Here is a 25,174-nt window from a genome sequence, read left to right as displayed (position 1 = left end):
TTTGGGAGTCAATGGCTGTGCAGACAGCGGAGAATAGCTGTGTCCGCCGATGACCCCACACTATAATAAACAGGGCTGGCGGCCACACCTAGCCTCTGAGTCGCAGCAGAAATCAGAAGATTCCTGCCGCTACAATTTGCATCGGTCCTAAATTACCGGAGTGTAGCCATAATGTTCCACCAGGCTCCTTCGTTTTCTTTTTATTTATTTTTTCTGGATGTGAGAGCAATCTGACTGTGACATCTGTCACCCCATTGATCTCTGGGTTCAATTCTTCTGACTGGCAAGGCCTGTGTCTCCTTCCACCCTCACCACTCAATGTGTGTAATTTGGTCAAAGAGGGTGGTCATCCCTGGTAGATGAAGCTCATCAGTGTAATCAGGTCTTTTGTGTATCGGAGTAGCCGTGCTCCCTGGTTAGAGCCTCCAAGCAAGATTTCAAGGTCCCATTGTAGGGTACTCAAGTCCCAAAAAAAATAAAAATACTTTTGTTGAGCTGGGTGGTGCTGACAGTGTCACCCATGGCTCGAATTTTAGCAATCCAGCAGGCAGTGGGCAAGATTTATGCCATGTATGGCTAACTTTTGGGCTCATTCACATAGACATTCCACCAAGTTTCAGGCCCCTTGTACACTGGCCACTTTTTGTTCAATTGCTTGGTAACACAAATTGCTAATCAGCAAATCACATGGCAGCAACTCAATGCATTTAAGCATCTAGACGTGGTGAAGACGACTTGCTGATATTAAAACTGAGCATCAAAATAGGAAAGAAAGGGGATTTAAGTGACTTTGAACATGGCATGGTTGTTGGTGCCAGACGGGCTGGTCTGAGTATTTCAAAAACTGCTGATCTACTGGGATTTCCATGCACAACCATCTCTAGGGTTTACAGAGAATGGTCCAAAAAAAAGAAAATATCCAGTGATCGGTAGCTGTTTGGACTTGTTGATGTCAGAGAGAAATGGGCAGACTTGTTTGAGTTTGAGATGATAGAAAGGCAACAGGTAACTCAAAAAACACTTGTTACAACCAAACTTCGAAGCAGATGGGCTACAGCAGGAGAAGACCACACCGGGTGCCACTCCCGTCAGCCTAGAACAGCAAACTGAGTCTACAATTCGTATTATCTCACCAAAATTGGACAATAGAAGATTGGAAAAACGTTGCCTGGTCTGATGAGTCTCGATTTCAGCTGCAACAGTCAGAAGGTAGGGTCAGAATTTGTAGTAAATAACATAAAAGCATGGATCCATCCTGCCTTGTATCAATGGTTCAGGCTGGCGGTGGTAGTATAATGGTGTGGGGATATTTTCTTGGCACACTTTGGACCCCTTAGTACCAATTGAGCATCATTTGAACACCATGGCCTACCAGAGTATTGTTGCTGACCATGTCCATCCCTTTATGACTACAGTGTACCCATCTTCTGATGGCTCCTTCCAGCAGAATAATTCAGCATTTCACATAGCTCAGATTATCTCAAACTGGATTCTTGAATATGACAATGAGTTCACTCTACTCCAAAGGCCTCCACCGTCACCATATCTCAATCCTATAGAGCACCTTTGGGATGTGGAACGGAAACTTTGCATCATGGATGTGCAGCCGACAAATCTGCAGCAACTGCGGGATGTTTTCATGTCAGTATGGACCAAAATCTCTGAGGAATGTTTCCAACACCTTGTTGAATCATTTCCACTAAGAATTAAGGCAGTTCTGAAGACAAAGGTGGGTCCCAACCCCGTACTAGCGAGGTATACCTAATAAAAAGTGGCCGGTAAGTGTAGATGCATTGTTGTCTATGGAACACTGTCCAAAGCTGCGTAAATGTCAGTAATACAGGAATGAGTACAAAGCCGCTAAACAAAAATAGAAAATGTTACATTTGAGTGCAATAATTTACATGTATATGCATGTATACGCGTGTATGTTACAACACTGGCGATGGAGAAGAATTTTATGCGTACATGTGTTCATGCAGTCTTTTCCTAACATTGTTCTGTCAACAAGATCCTGAGTATGACCCACAGTAAATGATTGCAATGGGCCTATCGGGTACGAGGGCACAGAGCTGGAGACGCAGGCTCTGTGTCGAGGGCCGTACCCCTGCCCTTGCGTACTCGTTAAGCTTGGCTGCGCGGCTGAGTCAGTACAGGAAACGCACTTCCAATCTGCACGCAGTTTGCCACAAATACATAAACACACGGCTCTTCACGCTATACGGGGCTGAGTGCCCGTGTGAATGAGCCTTTAGGGATGCGCGGTCCAGCGCTAATGTGTGACGGCGGTCAGGTCTGGCGCTTTCGACCTCCCTCGTGTCTACAGCGAGCTTTCTTCTCATTATTTGGTTTTTAGCCTCAGTGTAATGATCGAGGGATTCTTCCTCATAAAAAGGCGCGGAACGCACGTTCCAGACACCTCAGGGCTGATGGCGAACCGTTTTCCGCTCCAGAGGGATTTCTGGGAAGGCGGCTGAGGTGGAGGAGATAGGGTTTCGGTTGGGGGAAGCCGTTGTGGAACATAAGCCTCTCCTCACCACATCAAAGGCTCTCGCCTCCTGTGACTGTGAGGAGCGGAGGGCGGCTCTGTCCGCTCTCTCACAAGGAGTCCGGCGGGCGGCGGAGCAGAATTCGGAGGTGGTTATGAGCCTCAGGCTGCGAGCTCAGTGTGAGAGGGTTAACGGGAGTGAAGCGCTCATGTACAGAACAGGGAGAGGTGTTGGAAGCTTAGCTGCCTGCAGCTCTTGTGAGGACTCGGAGGCCGTAGACAGTGGAAAGTGGCAGCGCGCCAGAATGGAGGGGGAGGAGAGGAGCCAAAGGAGGGCCGCTTCTACAGAGGAGACAGAGAGCCGCCGAAGCTTGAATACAGATAGGCTCACTGCCTCCGAGACACAGCAAAGAACAGCAGATGGGATCAGACACAGAGGACACACGCAGATCTTAAGGTTAAAAAACACGGCAATCGTGTAGGGGACACGACACAATCCCCCACATGTGACACATCCAGACACGTCTTCTGGAAGAAGCAGTCAGACGCCTGCAGAGGCCAGTCAGAAATAGAAAGATATGCGAACACAGGAAGAGAGAGTGAATGACAGGTACTGAGAGAGGAAGAACACACACACTGCCTGCACCCACCATCTCCTTCCATAGACACACAGGAACCCACACAGCATGGGCTAATGGGGCAAATGTTATCAGAACAGTGCCACTGGGTGGTCTACACCAGCTGATCCACCATCATGGCCATAGAAAGTCTCAAATTAGAGGAATAGGAAAGTATGTTCTCCTTTCAGTGTTTGGCAAGACATTGAAACACTGCTGATCACTTTAGGAGTTCTGTAAACCCTAGTGGAGGGAAGTCTGGCTCCTGCTTAGAGATCAAGCCAAAGTAGAGGTAGGTAGGATACAAGCAATCTAAAATGGAGCATCTCAACGGAGAGCTGGGTAGAGGAGAGGCTGCCACCTTGGGTACTTTAGCAGAAGGGGGTTGAAAAAAGGGTAGAATCTGCAAAAGCAACTTTTCTTAGCAGTGTCTCCATCTAATCATTACCCCTAGCTGCCCATCATCTCCACCTACTCAAAAACGTTGCCTATCCATCACCTCTTCCTGACCATCATCTCCACCTACTCTTAAACTCTGCCCATGATCTCCAACTACTCATAAACTTTGTCTATCCTAGTCATTACCTACCCATGACTTCTATACACCCAGAATCTGCACCTGTTCATGAACTCTGCCTTCCCTTGATCTCCATCTAACCAGCACTTCTACCTGCCCATCATCTCCACCTACCCATCACCTCTACCTGCTTGTCATCTCCTCCATATCAACTCTGACTGTCCATGATCTCCATCTACTCCTAAACTGTGCCTACCCATCGTTTCTACCCCACATCTCCACCTACCCATGACTTCTATATACCCATGCACTCCACTCACCCACCACCTCTACCTGCCCAACATCTCCACCTGCTCGTGAACTTTGCCTATCCATGGTCCCCATCTGTCCATCACCTCTACCTGCAATCTCCACTCACCCATTATCTCTACCTGCCCATCATCTCCATCCAACCAACACTTTTACCTGACCATCATCTCCATCCAACCAACACTTTTACCTGACCATCATCTCCATCCAACCAACACTTTTACCTGACCATCATCTCCTCCTATTTAAAAAAAAAAAACTCTGCCTTTTCATCATCTCTGTCTACCTATAATCTCCACCTACTTATCAGCACTGCCTACCCATAATCTCCATTTTCCCCTCAACTCTACCTGCACATCATCTCCAGCTACTTATAAACTCTGCCTACTCATAATCTTCACCTGCCCATCATCTCTACCTACTCATAATCTTCACCTGCCCATCATCTCTACCTACTCATAATCTTCTCCTACCCATCATCTCTACCTACTCATAATCTGCAGCTACCCATCATCTTCACCTACCTGCCATATTCTCCAACTGTTCTTTATCCACTACTCATACTTAGATGATTTGTGGTCTGCCTCAAGCCTGAAAATTAGACACTCATACCATGATCAAGAAAGAAACGAAATCCACAAGAGTCAGATAGGACATGCATGACTCGTAAATTGAACTATATACAAGTACATTTAGTGGTTTTGATATTAATTTAGGTCATAGTTCTAACACATAAATACAAGAGGAATGAGAGATGAAGGTCCAAAGCAGGACTGATGAATGCAGGGGTTGTGGGAAAAGACAAGCTTAATGAGAAGTGAAGGAGAGGGCTGAGGCCACGGAGACATGAAATGCTTACACGTGGGTGACCACAGAATCACCCTTTTGTATTCTGTCCTTGTCTAATGTCAGCAGAGACTGATTAGAATTTGTAACATTCTAGCCATCATTATAACTTCATCACTTATACACAAGCGTCACAGATTAGTGAATCGCCCCCTTTGAGTATTGCAAATATTTACCAGATTTGCGAAGAACAATACAGGTTTCGGCTCAAAGATTGTGGTGAGCGGCCAGCAAGGAGACTATTGTAAGGCAGTTATCTATGGCTGACATGCTATGTCCAAGATTTTGTAGAAGTAGACAACTGATTCGTTTGTACAAATGATAAAAACGTATATAGCAGGAATGATACACCTATGAAAATATATGTAAATGACCATGCGATTATAGAAATATAAGAGCAGCCACTGCTGACTTCCAACTGAGTTACTACTGCCCTGATCTGCCATTAGGTGTGCTTGTCCTAGGTCAGTTCCTATTGATGTAGGCAAGGATCAATGTGACCTGTACATTAAAAAAAGCCCTATATTCTATCTTCATATGTTTCCTATAAAGATATCCCATTGAAACCATTTGAAATGGTCTCGAATAAAAGATCTGGTATTTTGCCTGCTGCTCTCTGTTTTTAATCATCTGAAAAAAAAAAAAAGAAAATATGGATGCAATAGTGGCTCACTGTAATAAGTGCCAAAATGTAAGATTACCTATTCTGTCCTAAGGCGAAGGCTTGCTCGTATCGGCAGTGAAAGCCAGCTTTGCTTTTCACTACAATTTCTACATCAAGCGTGTCCTTCTACTTGGTAGAATACGGTACTCTCCGCTGTCACATTCAAACAAATCTGGAAGCCGAGCAAGGAAGTTCAAGGATTGTGCGAATGCAAATTCTTCTGCTAAGAAATCGAGCTGGATCAATGCAGACCATAAAAAAAAAAAAATCGTAAGCCTAGTATGGATCTCTAGATAGATAAAGAAGGTAGGCTGATATGCTGCTGTCGTAGATCTCTGCAGAAAAGCCAAGGATGGAAGGGGGGGGGGGGGGGGGGGGGGATAAAGCATTATGCTAATGTCACTGGGATACTTTTTAATATATGGAGCATTTTTATTGGAATGACAACAGCTCTGCTGACCTTTGCCATGGGGTCCCCTGGCACTGTGGGGTTTAAATGCTTGTTTAGTCTAGGGGTGAAAGGATAATGTGTATTACTTACCCTAGTTTGTGTAGTATGGGGTGGGGGGGGGGGTTGCACTGCAAGGGTATTTATTTATTTTTTCTAATTCCTGGAGTTTGGCATTAGGATATGTTATATTAAGCTATAATTAACCTAGATCAGACCTTTCCTGAAATACACATTGGGGATGCCACTACTGATCCACGTCCTGAAGGTGCTTTTAAACTGACCTGCTGGGATCAATAAGGATGAGCACTGACCTGCAACAAGTATATTTGTAAAGCCAGGCATCCTTACTGCAAGAGGGTAAAGGTGAGAACCAGCAAACATCATCACCCCCCCCCATGTCCTCTTAAAGAGGATCTTCAGTCCTCATCCCCCCACCCCCAAATAAAAAAAAAAAGGTCAGCAGCTGTAGCTGCTGACATTTATTAAATAGATACTTACCTGTCCAGGGATGCAGCACCATCCTCACCCAGGCCGGTTCTTCACTAGACTTTGGGTCCCTGGCATTTTTACTTTGGGAAGCTGGCTGTGACTCTGTGGCTTTACAGCCAGCTTTTCGCTGAGCATTGTGAATGGTCCCGCAGGCTCCTGGGATGTGTGATGTGTCCCAGAAAGCTGTGAGCAAGGAGGGGAGAGGCAAATTTCTACTTGGATCGCCTAGGTAATCCGATTGGAAATGGGAACAAGTACCTATCAAAACTAAGTACCTACTCAGCCCAATCCCAAAGAAACTGAAGTACTAAATGGCTGCAGTACTCATAATAGGAACAATGTCAGTGTTGACCACATGGTGCAATATTAATGGGAAATATTACAATATCGACAACCAACACTCAAGTACTAAGCATGAGCGATATAATTGTTACTAGGCCCAAGCACTTGGGCGATGGCAATTGGTCAGTGCTGGATTCTGGCAGCCTGGACATTACCCCCGGTAATGCTGAAAAGAGTCTGATGTGCATGTAGTCAGGGCATAGCCATCACTAGCATCATGAAACATTGATGGAGGTATTCACTTTCTTCACTTATGGCAGGAATGGCCCATGTGTGAAGAACATAAAATGTATGAATTATGTATATATACGGGAAGGAGCTATAACAAATATATTTTGCCCATAGCTTAGTATAAATTCAGCACTTAGCTTTAATTGTATAAAAGATAAAAGGTGCGGGAAACACAATGCTCTGCAGACAGGTGAAGGAAGCTTGGTGCTGTACATTTCTACGCTACCTCATTACCTTCCAAAAAAAAGTATTAGAACGTTTATTTTAAAACTCAACAAATCTTGTGTTCTCTCTATTTAAATAAGCCATTGTGGTATCATGGTAAACATACATGTTCACATGGGTATATGACCCCATCATTATCTTCATAACCATTTTGAAGATGCTGTATATGTTGGTGTTTGTCCATCCGTGTTTCTAGTAACAAAGTCCACTTTCTCAGAGATAAATATGAAGAAATCATCTCATCATATGGACCACATCCATATACTGAGAATATGATGCCCTAAAGAAGGAGATACCCAAAGAAGATGATGCCCTAAAAAAGGGAGATACCCAAGGAAGGTGATGCCCTAAAGAAGAAGATACCCAGATATGATGATCCCCCTTAAAAAGGGGGATACCCAAGGAAGCTGATGCCCTAAAGGAGGTGATACCCAAAGAAGGTGATGCCCTAAAGAAAGATACCCCAGGAGGGTGGTTCCCTAAAGGAGATGCCCAAGGAAGGTGATGCCCTAAAAAAGGCGATACCCAGATTAGGTGATCCCCCTTAAAAGGGGGGATACCCAAGGAAGCTGATGCCCATAAGGAGGTGATACCCAAAAGGTAATTACCTAAAGAAAGATACCCCAGGAAGGTGGTCCCCTAAAGAAGGAGATACCCAAGGAAGGTGATGCCCTAAATAAAGGGGATAAACAAAGGAAGGCAATGCGCTAAAGAAGGCGATACCCAAGGAAGGCAATATCTAAAGAAGGCGATGTCCCAAAGCAGGCGAAAACCCAAAAAGGAGATACCCAAAAAAGATGATGCTCCAAAGAAGGTGATTCCCAAGTGAGGGGGACACCCTAAATATAGAGAAACCCAAGGAAGGTTATCTCTTAAAGAAGGAGATTGATACTCTGCGTGCCCTCCATGAACTGCTGTATGAAAGATAAGGGAGACCAATGTCTGCAGACAGGTGGAGGAAGCTGGGTGTTGTGTATTTCAGTATCACGATCCATGAATAGAAGAGGGATGTGGAAGTGGGGTGCTTGTACGCCTGTGTATCCCCCCCACTTCCAGCACCTTATGTGGGGAGGGCGTGTAGGAGAATAGCAGAGATGCACGCACCCAGATAAAGAGAACGAGACAGGAATGGTTCCAGTGAGAGGAAGGAGCCCGTTCCACAGGAAGAGAGATACGATCCAGAATTACAAACAGATTACACGGAGGAAGAGCACGAGACGGGAGAAGTGGGGAGAGCGGGAGATCGGTAATGAGGATATGGAGGGGGGGAGGGGAGGGGTAATTGCCGCCTGTCTCGGCGCTGTCACTTGGACATGACACATTAGACATCGGCGGCTCCACGTCTTTCCGGAGGCAGGGCCTGGCACCTTCACAAGAGCCGGCACTGTGCGGCCAGGTCACAGGTGTACACGGTGCCGGGCTTCCCCTCCGCGATCACCTTCCCCGGCCGGCACAGAGCTAACACCGGGGGAGGAGAAGGAAGGAGGGGGTGGGGCTGGCGCTCGTCCCGCTGCCACCTCCCACCGCTCATCTTTCTTCTTTCCTGGGGGCTCCGGAGATTGACCTCGCTAACCCACCCCCCACCCACCCGGCGCCTCCCCCTCCTCCCAGCCAGGGGAGGGACCGCATCGCTCAGCCGCGGCTCCACTGCGTGTACACCAGCCTGCAAATAACAATAATAAACTTTGCTGCGATCGCTACAGACAGGCGGGCGGGCGGGCGAGGGAAGGAGACACAGCGCCGGGACTTATCCGTCACCACACGGGATTTATTACTTCCATCTCTGCGAGCAACCATGGCTGCCCGATCTCCTACTAGGATTTACACGGAGGAGCGCCGCCGGATACATTGATCGGGGACACGTTATCCGAGACAGACACTGCGATCACCCCGGACTCAAGGTAAGTCATCCCGATCACCGAGTCCCCGACACCCCAGTCTGTACATATATTTACTGCACTCTGATCGATGGGAAGACCGGCATCGCTGTCTGATCGGAGTGTATAGCGCTGAGCGCAGAGTAGATCGGGAGAAAGTATGCTATATATTGATGGCACGGAGTGCAATGTATATTGTCTACCGATATATATGTGTGTGTATATACTGCAATGTGATCGGGGAAGTGTGATATACAATGATGAGAATGGAGGAAAGCGAGTCTATAGTGCGCTGTGATCGGAGTATACAGCGCAGATCGGGACAGGTCTGCTGTACAATGAGACTGGATGGGATTTATATTGTCTGCTGGTATATGAGGGGCTCCGTGTGTGTATATAAAATGTGATCGGGGAAAGTCTGCTATACAGTGAGACTGAACGGAATGTATGCTGATGTCTGGGGGTCTCCTTTTATTTCTATATAATGCACTGTGATGGGGGAAGTGTGCTATACAATGAGAAGAGTCTGTATAGAGCGCTATGATCGGAGTGTATAGCGCTGGGAGTGCAGAGTAGATCGGGGACAATGATGGCAATGTATAGAGATGGACGAGGGGAGCGGAGTGTATAGCGCCGGGTGCGCAGTGGGGATCGGGGACAAGTCCGATAGAATGATGAGACGGAACACAATTCATACCGTCTACTAAAGAAATAAGCGGCTCCGTATATAAAATGTCTGTATGTGATCGGGGAAAAGTCTGAGCGGAGTGTATTATAATAATGTGAGACGATCGGCACATCGCGCACTCATCTGCTTCTCTTCGCTCGGAGTTCCGTTTTAGACTCTTCGCAATATCTGGGCTCTCCGTATAACTAGAAATGTCATCTGTCATCGGGTGCTGATCACAGGTCTGTTTTATGAGCCGTGCTGTGCATGTATGGGGGCTCTAGACTATAATACTGCGATCGGGTGAGCAATATGTCCCAATAAGAGATATGTGTATGTTATAAACAGTTTTCAGAGTTCTGTTTTAGATTTTTTTGCAATATATAAGGTTTCAGGATTAAAAAAAAAAAATATATATATATATATATATATAAAATGTGTGTGGTTTTATTTGTTTAATCCTGAAACCTTACATATATTATATAGTGTGTGTAATAAATATAATATATGTGCGTGTTTTCATTTTTTTTTTAATCTTGAACGAATATATATATATATATATATATATATATATATATATATATAATGTGTGTGTGTTTTTAATCCTGAAATCTTTATTTAATATTAAAATATATATATATATATATATATATATATATATATATATATATATATATATATATATATATATAATGCCGCGATGTGGGTAGAAATGTATTGTATGGCTGTGTGGTCGGGCGGTAATATACGGAGGTCTCCGTACTTCCATCACTGTGTATCTTATAGAGGTTTCGGTATAACATTGTCTATATCGCTGTTGTGGTATGTCGGCGATCCGGTGTGTGTGACATGCCGGTCGCGATGTATAGGAGATGAGCTGTTGTTGATTTCTATGGGATGGTTGCCTGGTATACGATGTGTCGGTGACAGGCTGTGTGTGTGGTCATCGATCACCATGATGGGGGAAGTCCCCGGGTGACAAGCTGATTGTCCTTGGTGTACAGGACACGGGGCCATTCATTGATGGCGGTGATGTGTGAGGACAGTGTGGCTCCAGGTGGATCTGGGGGCCCCCCCATAGAGATCGGATGGAAGGAGGGGGGTGACAAGGGGTTAAGTCTCGCTCTCTAGCGATCAAATAAGGACTCCTGGCAGCCGCTTGTTTGTTCAGCCGACTCCTCGCTGCTGATTTCTCTTCCTGCTCGGGGCACGGCGAGGTTATGAGGAGTGTTCGTGCTGGCCCTTGTCCCTGCGGGCCGCCCCTCCCCCTCCATTAACCCTGGCCGTGCCGCCGTGCCCGGACTTTCCGATAAGCCCGGCTTATTATTGAAGGCAGTTCTGCTTCCCCCGGCGGAGCCTCTGCGATTGTAAAACACTAATTGGTGGCTTTTATTGCAGCCTTTTAAGATGATCTCGGTGTGACCTTCTTTATATTGGTTCTCATTAAGCCTTATCCCCCCTCCAGTTAGGCGATGTTGTCGTGCGATGTGCCGGGGACGATCGGGGGAGGACAGTAAAGCCTGTCTCGGGAAAGATATGAATATGGAAGCAATTAGGCAAGATGGGCCATTTCATAAGAGCAATAAAGCAGCGCGGGCTGCGAAGTGACAGCTTTAATGCTCAGCTAGAGGGCTCCTACCGAGCGTGACATGTCTGCTCCATTAACTCCTTCCTACCTACACTTCTCATCACATCGGCCATAGGTGACCAATGCTAGAGCAATCACTGATCGCCCATGTGTAGGGAGAATGAAAATAAAATGATTGGACGATTAAAGTCACCAGAGTACAGGAAAGTCTGCCGATCTCCGCACCGCTCAATACTGGAGCAATACATCGCCTGGGCACAAATAGTGGGCAACATTTCAAAATATCTCTCGGTGTGCAATAAAAAGTCCACATGTGACTCCTACCATTACCACTGGGCAGAGAAGTACGACCTTCCATTGTGTACTAGTCGTCTATAGGTAGTCATGGAAGATCGGGGTTATCCTCCAAATGTGTAGCTGCATCGATGGGGATCGGGGTGTAGTAGCCCTCTATATTGATGAGGACTCGGGAGTTATCCTCCAGTTGTGTATAGGCAGTGATGGAGGATGGGGGTTATCCTCCATTTCTGTATATGCAGTGATGAAGGATCGGGGTTATCCTCCAGCTTTGTACTAGTCATCTGTTATGGTGAGGGATCGGGGTAATTCTCTAGTTATATACTAGACTAGTACACAGCTGGAGGATAACCCAGACCCCCATCACTTAATGACTATACTATACAACAGGAGGATAAATCCCGATCCCCCATCGGTGTCTATAGATGACTACTGCGCAAGAGGAAGATAATCCCCGATCCCCATCACTGTTTATGGATGACTATTATACAACTGGCTGACTGACTTAATACAAAGCTGGAGGATAACCCCTATCCACATTACTTTTTAGATGACTACTATACAACTGAAGGATAACCCTAAATCTACCATCACCGTCTATAGCTGACTAGTACACAACTGGAAAATCCCGATCCCCCATCACTGCCTATAAATGACTAGTACAAAGCTGGAGGATAACCCCCAATCCCCCACCATAATATATGACAAGTACTACTAGTCAACTATTTATGGCGAGGGATCGGGGTTATCCTCCAGCTGTGTACTAGTGCTATAGACAGTGGTGGGAGATTGGAGGTTATGCTCCAGTTGTGTGCTAGTGATCTATAGTAGTGATGGATCGGGGTTATCCTCCAGTGTCATCTATAACAGTGATGGGGGATCGGGGTTATCCTCCAGCTGTGTACTAGTCATCTATAGACAGCGATCGGGAATTATTTTCCAGTTGTGTACTATTCATCCATAGACCGCGATGGGCATTATTTCCCAGTTGTATAGTTATTTTATAGACCGCAATTTTGATCGGGGATTATTTTCCAGTTGTGTACTAGTCCTATATAGACAGCGATGGGGATCGCGGGCTATTTTTCAGTTGTATAGTGATCTATAGACAGCGATGGGGATCGCGACTATTTTCCAGTTCTGTACTAGTTATCTATAGACAATGATGGGGGTCGGGGATTATTTTCCAGTTGTATAGTCATCTATAGACAGCGATGGGGATCGGGGATTATTTTCCAGTTGTATAGTCATCTATAGACAGCTATGGGGATCGGGGCTATTTTTCAGTAGTCATCTATAGACAATGATGGAGATCGGGACTATTTTCCAGTTGTATAGTCATCTATAGACAATGATGGAGATCGGGACTATTTTTCAGTAGTCATCTATAGACAATGATGGAGATCGGGACTATTTTCCAGTTGTATAGTCATCTATAGACAGCTATGGGGATCGGGACTATTTTTCAGTAGTCCTCTATAGACAATGATGGAGATCGGGACTATTTTCCAGTTGTATAGTGATCTATAGACAATGATGGAGATCGGGACTATTTTCCAGTTTTATAGTGATCTGTAGACAGCGATGGGGATCTGGACTATTTTTTCAGTAGTCAACTATAGGTAATGATGGGGATCGGGGAGTATTTTCCTGTTGTATCTATAGACAGCGATGTGGATCGGGACTATTTTTCAGCTGTATAGTCATCTATAGACAGCGATGGGGATCGGGACTATTTTTCAGTTGTGTACTAGTCATCTATAGCAATGATGTTGGATCGGGGATTTTCCTCCAGGGGTAGGTAGTGGTGGGGGTCGGTCTATGTAGGTAACCATGTATAAACCATCAGGGAATGTTCTTTGTGTGAATGGCAAGTCGTGCCTGTGTTCTCCTTCCCATTGAGCGGCAGGAAGCAGCCTAGCGCTAAACAAACACTGATCAGTTGGATAGGGATTGGTGATAATTAGTGAGCCCGGGGGAGGGGGACATACAAAGGCTGGAGATGACTCAGGCACTTGACAATTACTGACTAAAATCCCGAACTGGAGGCCGATCCTGCGCTGCGAGTCATGCAGATCGTGCAATGAATACCGTGCACTGCGCTCATAGCGATCCCGCACAATACACTGACTTCTTCATGGCTGCTGGATGGGATCATTAAGACGCCTTTTAATGTCTTATATGACGATGGCTCCCCTGGGATGTGGGCATGTTGTGGGTAACACGTTCGGTGCTGATTTAGATGGGCTCACCAATACGTGTTGTCTTTGCATCCGCCTGATTTATAAGCTCGGAACACGAGAAAAATAATGTGAGAAACAGCGGTAAATTGAGCTTGACAGACTTATTTTGCATGACTGTTTTCTGCTTAAATTACCCACCGAGGCCCGTCTGCCCTAAGCGGTGCTACGGCGTCGGCGAGAAAAGTCGAACCATGACAATCGGCGATCGTATGATTTAATCTGGGGTTTGTATATGACGATCGGTGATCGTATGATCTAATCTGGGGTTTGTATATGACGATTGGTGATCGTATGATCTAATCTGGGGTTTGTATATGACGATTGGTGATCGTATGATCTAATCTGAGTTTGTACATGACAATCGGTGATCGTACGATCTAGCCACATGACAATCGGTGATCCTACGATCTAATCTGGGATTTGCACATGACAATCGGTGATCGAATGATCTAATCTGGGTTTCTACATGACAATCGGTGATCGTACGATCTAGCCACATGACAATCGGTGACTGTACGATCTAACCTGGGGTTTGTACATGACGATTGGTGATCGTACAATCTAATCTAGGGTTTGTATGGGAATCATATATTTGGGCCCATAACTCCAGTGGATGGCATGCCCTCTGCCATAGACAGGCTTTAGGGGTTGCAGATGTAGGGCAGGTGAATGGCACAAATGCCATCTGTGTCATTGGCAACTTCCAGCTTTTGGAACCTGCTTTGTCGATTGAGATCAGATCTCGGATAGACGGGCACTGGGTGTGCAAAATGGTGAGAACATATAGGTCCGGGGCCTTGGCATGAATAGAAGTGTAGTGTGCAGTATATTGGATTCAGAATTGGGTGGCACATCTTCTGTGTGGTGGGTTGGTGGAATGGTAAGTGGATGGAGAACAGATAATAGGACCAAGGTACTGGAATGGGTACCATGTGTGTCATAGGCAGGCTTTGGGGTGTAAAGCGTGAGTAGATGGGGGTCACATAATAGTGGCAGGATTTGGGTATGGCCTTCCTGGCATACCATGGGTAGGCTCTGAGGTAAATGGCACAATGCCATCTAATCTGTCTCATTGGAGATCATTTAGTGATTTGTGGCATAGGCAGGCTTTATGTGGATGGAGGTAGGGGCATACTTTGTCCTATATGACGGGCAGGCACTGAATGGCACACCGATCCTGCCTACAAAGGGTTATGTGTGCGCTGGGAAGCCGATGTCCTTATCGCACATCCCCTCCCCCAGTGTGTCTCCATCTGATGCACAATCCAAACATTAGGCTGGATGCGGAGAGCCCTCGGAGAAGGAGACAACCTGCTCAGGGAGAAGCAGAGATAAAGCAGAGGGCTGTCTACACAACGAGCCGAGCCCTGCAGGGACAGCTGGAAGCGTTAGGCGTGATTAATAGGAATAATAAAAGGCTTGCGCTCCCAGCCCCGGCTCCAGGAAATAAAAGCCTCCATTTAATATGTGCGACTCACGGCTGAGCTGCAGGCACACACATCGTACAGCCCCAGATCCTCCATCACTACACACACACCACCGACATCGGAAGATCGGGATACTCATGATTAGAGCCCGGTGTTATTATTAAGGGGAAATCAGAGTGACAATGACAGGACTTGTCTGGGCAGGTTTATAAAACCCAGGCTCGGTAACAAAGGCTTCCCATATACTATACAATTTTCCTATTCAATTTTCTTTAGATTTACCTTCAACCGTGTAGTGCACGGGCCTGCCTGGCTGTATACATATTGAAAGTGTTTACCTTGGACCTCATATGGGTTTGGTAAATCTAAAAGAAAATTGTATAATGTACAATATCCATGCCTTACTGGGTAGAGCAATCATACCCATCTGAGCCATAGAAGATTACATGCCTGATCTCAGCCATGATTGTTCTACAACCATGGCATGAATCATGGCATGTAATCGTTATACAATCATGGCTCAGATCGGGCAATATAATCGTTCTACAATCATGACTCAGATCGGGCAATATAATCATTATACAATCATGGCTCATATTGGGCATGTAATCAATTGTTCTACAATCATGGCACGTAATCATTCTACAATCAATTACATGCCCGATCTGAGCCATGATTGCAGAACGATCACATGCCCGATTGTAGAACGATTCCATGGCCGATCTGAGCCATGATTGTAGAACGATTACAAGCCCGATCTCAGCCAGGATTGTAGAACGATCATATATATATATATATATATATATATATATATATACCCGTGCGATTTGAGCCCATTCATTTTGCATGTCTCGAATCGCACTGCACGCGCAGGAATACGTTTTTTTCTTACGTGTGCGTTTTTCTGCACTTTATACGGCGATGATAAAGAGAGCGACCCCCGGCCAGGCTGATTGTAATGTGGAGCGATCTCCGGCCAGCTGGTGCACATCAGGCCGGCCCTGATTGGTTCCATGTGGGCTGAGGGTCCCCCCTGTAAGGGTTGCCAAGGCTGGAATCGATTCCCCGACCAGATCTTACATGGGGAGGGCGATGTCTGTGGGCAATAAATGATGTGCGAGCCTCCAGACACGGACATCACACACGTCGCCACGTTTATCTGTCACGCCGTATTTATGACAGTTGTGTAATCTGTGAGATTAGAGGTCTGTGTCCTATAGGGCTGTTGTGATGTAGCAACACATAAAAAGCCAACTTGCTGGAGCAAGTCCTAGCACGGCTTGGCTGAAGTTCAGAGTGCTGGAAGAAATGCGATCATTGTGTGGAAGCAGCTGTTGTGTGCTGGTAGTTCCCCTGCACTGTGCCTAGCACCGCAAGCCGCATTAACCCTTCACTGGCGGGCACTTGTGTGTTCTGGGGCCAAGCAAAATCTGCACTGTTCAGGCGGCAATAAATAGGGGACGATTTTGGCCTTGTTTGTATTTAAACCTCAGGTAACTGCAGATCAGTTTTAGTACAAAGTGCACCGCAATGTATAAGGGGTGCATGCGATCTAGGTCTGGGGTCCATTCACAGCTCTGATATATGTCTGGGGTCCTATTCCCAGGTCTGTGGTCCATGACCTGGTATGATCTAGGTCTGGGGTCCATTCCCAGCTATGGGATCTAGGTCTGTGGTCCATTCCCAGCTATGGGATCTAGGTCTGGGGTCCATTCCCAGCTATGGGTTCTAGGTCTGTGGCCCATTCCCAGCTATGGGATCTAGGTCTGGGGTCCATTCCCAGCTATGGGATCTAGGTCTGGGGTCCATTCCCAGCTATGGGATCTAGGTCTGGGGTCCATTCCCAGCTATGGGATCTAGGTCTGTGGTCCATTCCCAGCTATGGGATCTAGGTCTGGGGTCCATTCCCAGCTATGGGATCTAGGTCTGTGGTCCATTCCCAGCTATGGGATCTAGGTCTGTGGTCCATTCCCAGCTATGGGATCTAGGTCTGGGGTCCATTCCCAGCTATGGGATCTAGGTCTGGGGTCCATTCCCAGATCTGATCTAGGTCTGGGGTCCATTCCCAGCTATGGGATCTAGGTCTGGGGTCCATTCCCAGCTATGGGATCTAGGTCTGGGGTCCATTCCCAGATCTGATCTAGGTCTGGGGTCCATTCCCAGCTATGGGATCTAGGTCTGGGGTCCATTCCCAGATCTGATCTAGATCTGAGGTCCATTCACACATCAACACTTGTGACCAGAGTTCAGAGGTAGGAACCAATGGTCTGCTGCAGCCCAGTAGACTTACACTACCAAAAATTATGATTTTCCAGTGGAGTTCAGAAATGTTGGGAACTTGAGCATTGTTCAGTAGGGTGGGCACAGGGAAGGGCAAGTACTTCGTTTTTGTTACAGGTAACAAAGGGTTGAAGTGTTATTTTTCACTATGGAGTCATTCACACTGTGTTGGATGCAGAAAACAATCGTGCAGATTGTGTCATTGGGGTAACACTGAGCACAGTTGGATTCTTCTCCCAGCAGGCCCACCATAGAAGATAGGCAGCCAAGGCCTCAACAGCTTATCCTCCAGCAGTGAAATTCTCCCCCACCCCCAACTGCAACATTTGTACTTGGACATTGTCCACTAATCAGGTGGTTCCAGAGCACTTGGCAGAACCAACCTGCAAACCTCCACTGGTTGTTAGGATTTAATTATTCCCTATTAGTGAGAGTTCTCCAGGACAAGAAATAAAGGGGGACGGGGCCAAACGCTTCTGAAAAGTGTTCTGATTGCAGATTGCTTTTCAGAGGCTGACACAACTAAACTTCGCTGAGCCCCTGTCAGGTTCTTATTGCTGTTTACTGGGGAGAGTCCCCTTTTTTATTTGTTACTGAGACATAAAAGAGGAGGAAATGTGACATTTCACAGCTGTCACCAAAGCAGAGGTGTTCCTGTCACTGGGGGGAGTTCCTGTTGTTTCTCCAGGACAGGAAATGAAGGGAAATATCCTCAGCGGGGGACACATAGCAATAAGAAACCCCTGACTTATCTTTACTCCATCCTGAGCCAAGAGCGAAAAATATTTTCATCCATAAATAGTTTTATTTTATCAAAAGAAACAATAACAATTAAGATTGTTGCAAAGAGCGAAAAATATTTTATTTAACGTCCTTGCAATAGTAACCATTTATTTGTCATTTAATTTGGGCATCGGAACTTGGTGCCAACAACGATGCATCAAAACACTATCAGTCGTGTGTTTTTATTTATAAATGTGGCAGACAGTCTGCGTGTTGTGCCATGGCTATGTGTGCTTTTGGATTCGGTGGTCTGATTGTACAGTGAGAAGAGATCGCTGGGTGGATGTAAATTCCGGCGATGAAAGGGTGATCGGAGCCCTCCTTGGTATAGCTGTGAAAAGTGCCATAGCGGAGGGCTGTGTGCGAGTGTACAGTAATAGGGGGCTGTCTGGGCACAGCGGAGCCAGGCTGCCGATCAGTGTGGGCACATCACAGGTGGAGAGAGAAGTGCCTTCTATAGAGGAGCCTGGTGCTGGTGGGGGCGGGTGCCCCCCAGGCGGGTGTAAAATAAGGGCTTTGTGTTTGTTGGAATGTGTGCCGCCCGTCACTGGATCCTTTGTTTGGGATCGCCCCCGGGCACTGAGCTGACCCCCCCCTCCCCCCTCCATCCCTTACATGATTAGCATGGCGCTGGGCGAGCGCCGATCCGCTCCGCTCCTGACACGCCGTCCTTCTGACTGCGAGCGGAAATGTAGAGAGAAAAATCGGTTTATCTTAATCTATGGCATCGATCGGCGCTGGGAGCCTCGGGGGAGGCAGGACGGAGCAGCTGCTATAAAACAAAAGGGGCCGCCTGCTTAACATGAGCGCCACGTCTCCCGATGTGTCCTAAATCAGCCCGATCGGGGAGCGCAGTGTACCCTCTCGTTCCGGATCATCAGAGCCCAGTGTACCCCCCAACTTATCGGGGCGTACTATGCCCCCCCATTATCAGTACGCAGTGTACCCTCTCCTCATCAGGGCGTACTATACCCCCCATCATCAGAGCGCAGTGTACCCTCTCGTTCCGCATCATCAGAGCCCAGTGTACCCCTCAATTTATCAGGGCGTACTATGCCCCCCCATTATCAGTACGCAGTGTACCCTCTCCTCATCAGGGCGTACTATACCACCCCCCCCCCATCATCAGAGCGCAGTGTGCCCTCTCGTTCTGGATCATCAGAGCCCAGTGTACACCCCCCCCCCCCCAAGTTATCAGGGCGTACTTTACCCCCCATCATCAGAGGGCAGTGTACCCTCTCCTCATCAGAGCTCAGTGTACCCCCAAGTTTATCAGGGCATACTATACCCCCCTTCATCAGAGCTCAGTGTACCCCCCCTTCATCAGAGCTCAGTGTACCCCCCCCTTCATCATAGCTCAGTGTACCCCCCCATCATCAGAGCTCAGTGTACCCCCCCAGATCATCAGAACTCAGTGTACCCCCCAAGTTATCAGGGTGTACTATACCCCCCCCCCCATCATCAGAGCTCTGTACCCCCAAGTTTATCAGGGCGTACTATACCCCCCAGATCATCCAGGTTTAGTGTACCCCCCAGATTATCCTAGCTCAGTGTACCCTACTATCACAGCGCATATTACTCCACACAGACGATCGGAGCTCACTTAGCCCCCCCTCTCCCTCTCTTCCTGCCATCAATTTCAGATCGCACGGCGCCCCCTCCCCCGGCATTTAGCAGCAGGACGCGGCGCTGGCGCAGTGACGAGAAGACGGCTCTCCCCCCAGAGCAATTAAAATGCGGCCCTGGAATAAATCATCCGCCGCGATAATCCTGTTAATAAAACGCAGCTTGTTCCCTGACACTTCCCGTGTAACCCCTGCGCTGCCGGAGCCGTGTAAGAGGCCCGCTGATGGCAAAGCGGACCTGTCCGCCCTCCCCCGTATTCTATTTTCAGATGGGAGATGAGAGGAGTTGGCGATGAGCGCATTCCTCCGCCGGGAAGGGCCATCTGCTGCTCCGCTCCCCCGACTTCCACTCCTCAAGGTCACGTACAGTGCGATGGGATTTACTAAGGATCGTGTGCGCCAATCATCTCTGCGCTGTCACACCTGTCACCGGGGACACCCATGACATCTCTCACCCCAGCACCGCCACATTTACTAACCGTAGTGTCTCGTGTCCTCCCGATTATCGGGGTCCTTACATTGTAAATTATCCGTGTATGGTACAATCAGTTTTATTTATTTGGGTGCATCTATTGCATATGGTACAATCACCCCACTATTATCGGGGTACAGACTTTATTGTGCAATCCTTTACTGATTATCTGGGTATACATTAATTATCGGGGTACGGACTGTATTGTACAATCACCCCCCTATTATCTGAGTACGGACTGTATTGTACAATTATCGGGGTACGGAATGTACAATCACCTCACAATTATCGGGGTGCAAACTATATTGTACAATCACCTATCGGGGTACGGACTGTATTGTTCAATCCCTTACTGATTATCTGGGTATACACTAATTATCGGGGTACGGACTGTACTGTACAATCACCGCCCTATTATCGGGGTACGGACTGTATTGTACAAACACTCCCCAATTATCGGGTACGGAATGTACAATCACCTCCCTATTACTATATTGTTTAATCCCTTACTGATTATCTGGGTATACAGTAATTATCGGGGTACGGACTGTATCGTACAATCACCCCACTATTATCGGGGTACAGACTTTATTGTGCAATCCTTTACTGATTATCTGGGTATACATTAATTATCGGGGTACGGACTGTATTGTACAATCACCCCCCTATTATCTGAGTACGGACTGTATTGTACAATTATCGGGGTACGGAATGTACAATCACCTCACAATTATCGGGGTGCAAACTATATTGTACAATCACCTATCGGGGTACGGACTGTATTGTTCAATCCCTTACTGATTATCTGGGTATACACTAATTATCGGGGTACGGACTGTACTGTACAATCACCGCCCTATTATCGGGGTACGGACTGTATTGTACAAACACTCCCCAATTATCGGGTACGGAATGTACAATCACCTCCCTATTACTATATTGTTTAATCCCTTACTGATTATCTGGGTATACAGTAATTATCGGGGTACGGACTGTATCGTACAATCACCGCCCTATTATCGGGGTACGGACTGTATTGTACTGTATTATCGGGGTATATACTAATTCATCGGGGTGCATAGACTGCATAATAAATTCACCCTCCGATTACTGGGTACAGACTGTATTGTATAATTCCCTCCGATCATGGTGTGTACATTGTACTAAGGAACAATCGGGCTTCCTATAGATCGCGGAGTAGCAGGCTCTGTACATAGGAGTGTCCCGATCTATGGCTCTGCACATAGGACTGTCCCGATCTATGCCTCTTTACATAGGACTGTCCCGATCTATGGCTCTGCACATAGGAGTGCCCGATCTATGGCTCTGTACATAGGACTGTCCCGGTCTATGGCTCTGTACATAGGACTGTCCCGGTCTATGGCTCTGTACATAGGACTGTCCCGATCTATGCCTCTTTACATAGGACTGTCCCGATCTATGGCTCTGCACATAGGAGTGCCCGATCTATGGCTCTGCACATAGGAGTGCCCGATCTATGGCTCTGCACATAGGAGTGCCCGATCTATGGCTCTGCACATAGGAGTGCCCGATCTATGGCTCTGCACATAGGAGTGCCCGATCTATGGCTCTGCACATAGGAGTGCCCGATCTATGGCTCTGCACATAGGAGTGCCCGATCTATGGCTCTGCACATAGGAGTGCCCGATCTATGGCTCTGCACATAGGAGTGTCCCGATCTATGGCTCTGCACATAGGAGTGTCCCGATCTATGGCTCTGCACATAGGACTGTCCCGATCTATGGCTCTGCACATAGGAGAGTCCCGATCTATGGCTCTGCACATAGGAGAGTCCCGATCTATGGCTCTGCACATAGGAGAGTCCCGATCTATGGCTCTGCACATAGGACTGTCCCGATCTATGGCTCTGCACATAGGACTGTCCCGATCTATGGCTCTGTACATAGGACTGTCCCGATCTATGGCTCTGTACATAGGACTGTCCCGATCTATGGCTCTGTACATAGGACTGTCCCGATCTATGGCTCTGTACATAGGACTGTCCCGATCTATGGCTCTGCACATAGGACTGTCCCGATCTATGGCTCTGCACATAGGAGTGCCCGATCTATGGCTCTGCACATAGGAGTGCCCGATCTATGGCTCTGCACATAGGAGTGCCCGATCTATGGCTCTGTACATAGGAGTGCCCGATCTATGGCTCTGCACATAGGACTGTCCCGATCTATGGCTCTGCACATAGGACTGTCCCGATCTATGGCTCTGCACATAGGAGTGTCCCGATCTATGGCTCTGCACATAGGACTGTCCCGATCTATGGCTCTGCACATAGGAGAGTCCCGATCTATGGCTCTGCACATAGGAGAGTCCCGATCTATGGCTCTGCACATAGGAGAGTCCCGATCTATGGCTCTGCACATAGGACTGTCCCGATCTATGGCTCTGCACATAGGACTGTCCCGATCTATGGCTCTGTACATAGGACTGTCCCGATCTATGGCTCTGTACATAGGACTGTCCCGATCTATGGCTCTGTACATAGGACTGTCCCGATCTATGGCTCTGTACATAGGACTGTCCCGATCTATGGCTCTGTACATAGGACTGTCCCGATCTATGGCTCTGCACATAGGACTGTCCCGATCTATGGCTCTGCACATAGGAGTGCCCGATCTATGGCTCTGCACATAGGAGTGCCCGATCTATGGCTCTGCACATAGGAGTGCCCGATCTATGGCTCTGCACATAGGAGTGCCCGATCTATGGCTCTGTACATAGGAGTGCCCGATCTATGGCTCTGCACATAGGACTGTCCCGATCTATGGCTCTGCACATAGGACTGTCCCGATCTATGGCTCTGCACATAGGAGTGCCCGATCTATGGCTCTGCACATAGGAGTGCCCGATCTATGGATCTATGGCTCTGCACATAGGAGTGCCCGATCTATGGATCTATGGCTCTGCACATAGGAGTGCCCGATCTATGGATCTATGGCTCTGCACATAGGAGTGCCCGATCTATGGCTCTGCACATAGGAGTGCCCGATCTATGGATCTATGGCTCTGCACATAGGAGTGCCCGATCTATGGCTCTGTACATAGGAGTGCCCGATCTATGGCTCTGTACATAGGAGTGCCCGATCTATGGCTCTGTACATAGGAGTGCCCGATCTATGGCTCTGTACATAGGAGTGCCCGATCTATGGCTCTGTACATAGGAGTGCCCGATCTATGGCTCTGCACATAGGAGTGCCCGATCTATGGCTCTGCACATAGGAGTGCCCGATCTATGGATCTATGGCTCTGCACATAGGAGTGCCCGATCTATGGCTCTGCACATAGGAGTGCCCGATCTATGGATCTATGGCTCTGCACATAGGAGTGCCCGATCTATGGCTCTGTACATAGGAGTGCCCGATCTATGGCTCTGTACATAGGAGTGCCCGATCTATGGCTCTGTACATAGGAGTGCCCGATCTATGGCTCTGTACATAGGAGTGCCCGATCTATGGCTCTGTACATAGGAGTGCCCGATCTATGGCTCTGTACATAGGAGTGCCCGATCTATGGCTCTGTACATAGGAGTGCCCGATCTATGGCTCTGTACATAGGAGTGCCCGATCTATGGCTCTGTACATAGGAGTGCCCGATCTATGGCTCTGTACATAGGAGTGCCCGATCTATGGCTCTGTACATAGGAGTGCCCGATCTATGGCTCTGTACATAGGAGTGCCCGATCTATGGCTCTGTACATAGGAGTGCCCGATCTATGGCTCTGTACATAGGAGTGCCCGATCTATGGCTCTGTACATAGGAGAGCCCCGATCTATGGCTCTGTACATAGGACTGTCCGATGTATGTAATGTGACGGACGTGTCGGGCGCTCCGCTGTCTAGGAAGCGGCTCTGTATGTAGGTGACGGAGTGTTGATGGCGTTTGTGACCCCGGAGTCGGGGGTGTCGGAGGCAGGAAATAAAAGGCTCTCCCATCTGCCTTTCACCTGGAGCGGAGCGCACAACGCCTGCCAATGATTTCTCTCCCTCCTCCTTCCATAATGATCCTGTGTGTATGGGGGGCACATCGGTACAATCACGGAGATAAGGAGAGGAGGGATACATGAATATTACCGCCTTCTATCCTGTACGATGTATAATAGTGTGTGATAACGAGGTACTGGATTATGTATAATAGCATGCATACGATGTTCTATATTTTTCCCTATACAGTACAATGTTATATATAATAACGTGCCCTGTACCGTACGAGCTTTGTATAAGCGATGTGCCCTCATAGTATAGATGTACTCGGGGTTTGTGCCCCTATCCGGAGAATATATGCGGGGTAAATCAAACGATGTCTATGTGATATAGAGGGGCGATGTAGCCGGGTGATGTGTAGTGTATAAGGGAGATGTGATATGTCATGTATAGGGGAGATGTAATATATCATATATAGTGTACTGTATAGGGGGATGTAATGTCATATATAGTGTAGTGTATAGGGAAGATGTGATATGTCGTGTATAGTGTACTGTATAGGGGAGATGTAATGTGTAGTGTATAGGGAATGTGTAGTGTATCGGGAAATGTGATATGTCATGTGTAGTGTATCGGGGAGATGTGATATGTCATGTGTAGTGTATAGGGGATATGTAGTGTAGTGTATCGGGGAGATGTGATATGTCATGTGTAGTGTATAGGGGATGTGTAGTGTATCGGGGAGATGTGATATGTCATGTGTAGTGTATAGGGGAT

The 25,174-nt window shown here is 47.4% G+C and overlaps 1 protein-coding gene across 5 annotated transcripts in view; it reads left to right on the top strand.

The window, feature by feature from the left end:
- Positions 1–25,174, top strand: part of BCOR (BCL6 corepressor) — a 342,611-nt gene that overhangs the window by 271,185 nt on the left and 46,252 nt on the right. Inside the window, exon 1 of one of the 5 annotated variants that reach the window (XM_077480874.1) lies at positions 8,653–9,080. The exons of 3 other annotated variants lie outside the window; for them this stretch is intronic. The gene's annotated coding sequence lies outside the window, so the exon portion shown is untranslated. Of the gene's footprint in view, positions 1–8,652; positions 9,081–25,174 lie in introns of those variants that run through there. One more of the 5 variants, XM_077480870.1, reaches the window with a different exon arrangement.

The sequence above is a fragment of the Lithobates pipiens genome, unplaced genomic scaffold (genome assembly GCF_037356315.1).
Source record: "Lithobates pipiens isolate NorthernLeopardFrog02 unplaced genomic scaffold, aLitPip1_a1.2 Scaffold_16, whole genome shotgun sequence".
NCBI classification, from domain to species: domain Eukaryota; kingdom Metazoa; phylum Chordata; class Amphibia; order Anura; family Ranidae; genus Lithobates; species Lithobates pipiens.
This window is presented reverse-complemented; position numbering and strand designations above follow the sequence as displayed.